This window comes from Crocuta crocuta, unplaced genomic scaffold (genome assembly GCF_008692635.1).
Source record: "Crocuta crocuta isolate KB4526 unplaced genomic scaffold, BGI_CrCroc_1.0 scaffold385, whole genome shotgun sequence".
NCBI lineage: Eukaryota > Metazoa > Chordata > Mammalia > Carnivora > Hyaenidae > Crocuta > Crocuta crocuta.
In genome coordinates, this window is record NW_027533270.1 from 1,051,094 (window position 1) to 1,057,583 (window position 6,490).

General features: G+C 39.7%; 1 pseudogene; it reads left to right on the top strand.

Moving 5' to 3' along the window:
• The window catches only part of LOC144218020 (Y-box-binding protein 1 pseudogene), a 4,984-nt pseudogene extending 2,040 nt beyond the window's left edge, over window positions 1-2,944 (top strand).
• The last annotated feature ends 3,546 nt before the right edge of the window (window positions 2,945-6,490 follow it).

The window sequence follows — 6,490 nt, forward strand, 5'->3', positions numbered from 1 at the left end:
CTCAAAGAAATTTTGAAGAACCGATAATATGAATCATATAATATACTCTGACTTGACATAAGAGCATTGGACTTGGATTTGGTAACCTGCATCCTATGCCAGTTCTAACACTAAATTATTCATGTGAATTTAGGATAATAATTCAAACTCTTGGGGCCTTAATACCTTCATCTCCAAATGAGAAAATTAATATTTCTTATTTCTGTGCTTCTCAGGAATATTGTGTGGAGAAGATTGTGACTGTATATATAGACAGATAGCTGTAGAACTATATATACTCAGTACATATTTCTTAAACTTCTTCTATGGGGCAAAAATTAGATATTAAAATTTGGGGATTCAAGATGTACTTTTATAAGAAGAATCTGGATAAAGTTATGTTAAATATATAGCACCAAACATGTTTAATCCATGTATATTTCATATGGAAAGGGAAATATTGTACATCTTCTCAAGTGTATGATCCTCCTTAGATTTTTTTCAGTAAAGATGTTGAATCTCTTGACAAACATATGAAATTTGAATAAGGAACAGTTTAAGTTCAATGCTAAAATTAGGAGAAAAGTTTGAACAAGTTCCCTGTATGCATCCTCATCAGAATTACTGCTAATGGCTATGTGCAGTTTAGCTGATGAATTATTCAGTTTGATATCAATCTCGTCTGTTGCCACAGACTTTTGAAACAAAGAATGCTTTGCAATTCTTAAGAATATACCTTTAGGTAACAATGGAAATATTACTTGACATCCACAGTTCATGCTTTTAAAAATTATTTAAAGTTTAAGTAAATTGCGTAAGAGGGGTTTAATTCGTATACCTTTTGAATAATTTATTTTATCTTTTCATCAAGCTCTTGTGTGTGTGTGTTGCTATGAAATACTGTTCAGCTCCATGTGCACATTATTTTTACCCTAGATAGGACTTTGTAAATATTAAGATAAGGCTGACTTTGTAAATATTTACATGATGCACGTGGCTCATGAGAAGACTCATGAGACGACCAGGTATTTAGTCGTTTAGGTAGACTAAACGAGAGACGTTTGAAAATTCTCATAAAGTGGTTGTAATGTATTTTTATAAAGCAATTAAGTGTGCAGGCAAAAACGATAGTGCTATACTCACTGTTAGAATATCAGTCATTGAAGAAGCATTAGAGCCCAGTTTTATAAAGTGCAGATTTATGTTGGGGCAGATGTAGATTCAGGTGCTAGCTTCACCATTTACAGGCTGTGTGACCTGGACTAAAAGTCCTGCTTCCTTAGCTGCTGTGTAATGGACACACTAATAGTATCTGGCCATGAATATTTAACCAAGATACTGCATATAAAATACCAAGCACTGTAAGACTTAGGAGTCATTGTTGCTTTCCAGCTTTTAGAGGAAAATGAGGTAGAGGGTAAATTGCTAGGTTAGAAAACTTAAGTCCACCTTCACATTTAGCATCTCATTCCTAGAAAAGTTCTTACAGTATGGGCTGGGCAAGCAGAATCATGATCAATTTGACCACTACTGCCGACTACTTCTTACAACAGGCCCCATACATGCTCTGTTCTGTTCCCACATCCCATGCCCAACCTCAGCGGTCAGGGATCTCTTTTTCTTTCCCGTTTCCTCTTTGTTATGTTGGCCAGAGTCCTAGTCCTCCTTGTACTCGTTAATCCTCTAAAGCCTTAAAGAATGTAAATTAACCCACCTTGTTTCTTCATCTGCAAAACAAAGATAATAACCTTCCCACCACCTGTGCTCAAACAAACATGGTGAGAATTAATGAAATAAAGCCGAGACAGGTTCAGAGATTGAAAAAAAAAAAAAAGTCTAAGAAATGTCAAAGTACATTAAGTTCATTCGAAGAAATAAAGTTTAAAAAGCATAAGAATAGAGTTTGATGGGTAAGCGGGAGCTGAGAGCAGAACCCAGAGAGCCCTGAGCAGCCCCATGGCCTTGGCTCAGTTACCATCACACCTGGGGAGGAGCCGCAGTTGCGGCGGCAGCCGGCCCCAGGCATCATCACCTTAACCCTGAGCAGAAAGGCCTACACCCAGCAGCTGCCCACACCCTTAGCACTGCCGACACCCACTGAGACTCAGCCAGGCACCATGCTCAGCAGCCAAGGGAGTGGAGACAGGAGGCGTCACATCTGAGGTGCCTGCTGGGGGGACAAGAATGTCATCTCAACAAAGGGTTTGGGAAAATGGTTCCGTGTAAGGTTTCATCAACAGGAATGACACCGAAGAAGATAAAGAAGTGCCATAAAGAAAAATTACCCCAGGGGCGCCTGGGTGGCTTAGTCGGTTAAGCGTCCGACTTTCGCTTGGGTCATGATCTCGCGGTTCGTGGGTTCGAGCCCCGCGTCGGGCTCTGTGCTGNTGTTACAGGCCAGGCTGGAGCTCCAGTGCAAGGCAGTGAATACGCAGTGGGCTGTAGCCATTACGGGCACTATCCACGTGGCAGGGGTCCTCTACAAGATTCCCAGCAGAATTACCAGAATAGTGAGTGTGGGGAAAAGAGCAAGGCATCGGAGAGTGCTCCCGTAGGCCAGGCCCTAACAGTGCCAGGCCTACTGCAGGCGATGGTTCCTACCTTACTACATGTGGAGACCTCGTGGATGTGGACAACGGTCTTCCAACCCTCCTGTGCAGGGAGAGGTGATGGAGGGTGTTCACAACCAGGGTGCAAGAGAACAAGGTAGACCAGCGAGACAGAATATGTTTCAGGGTTGTTGACTCACGGGCTCCTCCTTGCCAAAGACAGCTTAGAGAGGACAGCTGTGAAGAAGATAAGGAAGATCAAGGAGATGAGACCAAAGTTGAGCAGTCACCTCAACTTCTGCCGCAATTTCAATTACCAGCACAGATGCCCCCAAAACCCTAAAGCACAAAATGGCAAAGAGACAAAAGCAGCCGATCCACCAGCCAAGAATCTGTCCTCTTCTGAGGCTGAGTAAACGCTGTCTTACTATCTCTACCATCATCCGGTTTAGACATCCAACCAGAAGAAATGAATATGAAATTCCAGCTATAAGAAATGAACAAAAGATTGGACCTGAAGACCTTAAGTGCTTGCTTCTTGCCCACTGACCAGATAAATGGGCCTATCTGCATTATCTATGTACATGGAGTTTTGTTATTTTTGCCTAAAGATGTCTCTTTTTGGTAAGGCTGTTTTTTCCTCAATATACCTTTAAACGTTTTAAAATTGTTTCATACCTGATCAAGTTGAGATCTTTAGGAACCTCATTTTTAATTTGTAATAAAAGTTTATAGCTTCATTTTTTTCCCAAAAAAAGTCAACAAATGGCAAGCACCTGTTAATAAAGGTCTTAAATAATAATAAAAAATAAGAGTATCAACATGACAGCATTGACATGGTGAATTTCTTGTCAGAAAAATTACTTTGTCTCTCTAGATACAAAGTAAAAACTGCATGTCTTAATTCACCCAATTTTAGTCAGAAATCAACAAATCACCAACTATTTGAGTTGGATGGGGACTTTGAGATCACGTCCTTCAGCTCTACTCTGTTGACATGAAAACTGAGGCCCCGTTAAGGGAAGTGACCACCCTAAATTCATGCAGCGGTTTAGTGGAAGTGCCAGGTAAACTCCCGTTATGTACTTATGAAACAAGACAAAAAATATACTTTGTCAAGATTACTCTAGGTGATTGCCATGACTCAAAATTTCCCAGTGGGATCCTTCTGATGTTAGCGCAGTGTTTCAAGAACAGTATTTTATCAAGAATCCCAAAATGTAGGACAGAGAAACAGACCTGGTGTCTCATCTCCTCCACCACTCTCAAGATATCAACACAGAACAAGAGCTGCTTTTAATCAACCTCAGAATAGAGGACAATATAGTGATGATTTTCAGCAGCATAATCTGGACCAAAGAAGGTTCTGGTTACCAAGCAAAGACTGAAACAAAACTTATTGCAAGGAACCAAAGGCAGAACCTCATTGTTCTCAGTCAATGACAATTACATAATATTTAGAATACCTTTTGTCTCCTCAATGATCTGTGGCTTTGGTTTAGCATGAAAGTGAAAGGCTAATGGAACTATTAATCTTCATTACCCTAATAGGACTTTGAGGACTATTAGGGTAATGAAGATAGAAACCATTCCAGATTCTTCACGTCATTATGGTCATTGATGACCTGAGAAGCAGTATTAGCCTGTCTCCACATCAGTGCTTATTTTCAACCCTAAAAATGGAGGGGATTTTCTGAAGGCAGGGGGTGATGGCCTTGAAATTGAGACTGATGTTAACTAGAGATCTGACACTCTAGCCTAAAACTTGCAGCAGAAACATGTCTTTCAAGATACTCAAAACACACGCCCAAATGCCTAACGGATATGCCGCAAAGAGAACACATATTTTGGAAGAAACCCATTGGTAAACATTTAAAATATATTTAGAAACTCAACTGATGAAATTCTTTGCATTCAAATCTGATTACAAGTAAAGACAAGACTTAAACCTCAAAAACAAAACAAAAATTTGGGCACTAACTGAGGAAAAGGGTAATCATCTCTCACTATCAGTGATGAATATAATTGGGACAGAGTACTGCCAAAATCTTACAAAAATACTGAGTCTTGCCCCCCACCCTCTTTCCCACTGCCACCAATTTTGGCTATAAGAGATATTTCTTCACCGAGACCCGTGGCAACTATCACTTGATTCTAGATCACTATTCACATGATTCTTCAGATCCATAATAATCTGCCTCCTGTGGCCCTCAGAATGAGCCTCAGCTGGCCCCTGAGTAATGAAAGACATAGTGGGTTTCAAGTTTGGTTATACATTGCTATCTGAGGAGCTTTTAAAAAGTCACAATGGCTCAGCTCTACCCCAGACCAATTAAATGAAAACCTGACTATAGGACCAGGCATGAGCGTTTTTGAAAGCTCTTCAGGTGATTGTGATATGTATCCAGAGTAGAGAATCTCTAAAACAGGCTCCTGTGGCTGCAGATACTTGGAGGAATATCCTTGTTCCCCATCACCTCCAACCACACCTACCCCAAAACTTGAACCAAAAAGTCTATGGAGGTCTCCAAAGTGCATAGTACCTTTTTCTATTTTTTTATCGTTCTGCCACCATTAGTACCAAATGAGCAAGAACAACTGAGTGGTCACAAGACAAAGACCAGGACATAGACTCAAACACATGGAATATACCCAGTGCTAGAGCAGATGCATATGGACGGAAGCCAAAACTTTCTCCAAAAGTGACAGCTTGGGGCAGATTTGAGAGTCATCCAGGTTTGGTTAATAGGACAACTAGAGGAGCTCACAGATGATGATAAGTCCCCTCCATCTCTAGGGAACAAAGTCAGGGACAGGATTATGATGAGGCAACTGAGGCACTCAACCCAGGCACAAAGTTGTAGGAGCCATCAAAAAAACTCAGTAAATTGAGATGCACATGGTTTTGATGAACTATTTTAAGAATTCTAAATCAATGAAAAAATCCATGATGAACAAAATTTTAAATCAATATAGGATCCAATCCTGCACTTGCATAATTCATTCATTTCCCTCATCCTAACCCAGGCCCTGTCAGATACTGTCACCCTAGTCCTGGCTCTGGGACAAATTCCATCCAGGACCCGGACCCAATCCACCTATGACCCAGAAGAGGAAGATACTCCTATTCAGGAGAAAGCTCANGAAAGTTCACCAATATAAATTGAAAAGCTGTAAATGAGAAGAAAGGATGACAGACCCCAGAAAAGGAATTTTTCCTCAATCCCTGCTCGGTATATTGGAGAGGAGTGGAAGAATGGGATGAAATGGATAGGAGGAGGCAGCTATTGCTCTGTTGCTTGACTTTGCAGTTGAAACTCTTGACATCTCTGTCCCCAGATCGATCATTCCTAAAATGATTCTCTGGTGGTTAAATTTCATGCATCCAGCAGATTTGGGAGAGAGGTAGAGATGGAAAATTTCCAAGTTCTCCCTATGGGGTACTCATTAAAATAATAGACTTAAGAATGAACAAATGAGTGAATGGATGAATGGGTGGGCACCTGCTGTCTCTGCATTAGAATAAAATCTGTTCTCTACATTTTCAAGGTCAAAGAAGAAGATATGGCGGAGTTCGCAGAAAGAACCTGGCCTATCAATTCACTGATGATTATTGCTCAAAAAATGTTATATGAAATAAAATTGCACTATCAAGAAAAATGTTAACAGTAGATACATATGGAGAAAAAGAATTTTTGCTTTATATACTTAATACATGTTTAGAAATTTTAAGAGCATCTTTTATTTTATGATTAAAACTAATCAGATATTAATAAGAAAACGGAGATGCTGATTTAACAAGTAGGGACTAAAAAGTCGTGGCCATATACATCAAGACATAGAAATTAAAATGATAAAATAAACATTGAATATTATTTAAAAATAAAATTAAACAATAGTGATATGCCATTTGTCATATAGTAAATTATAAAAAATAAATAAACCATAGTGATGCTCACTGG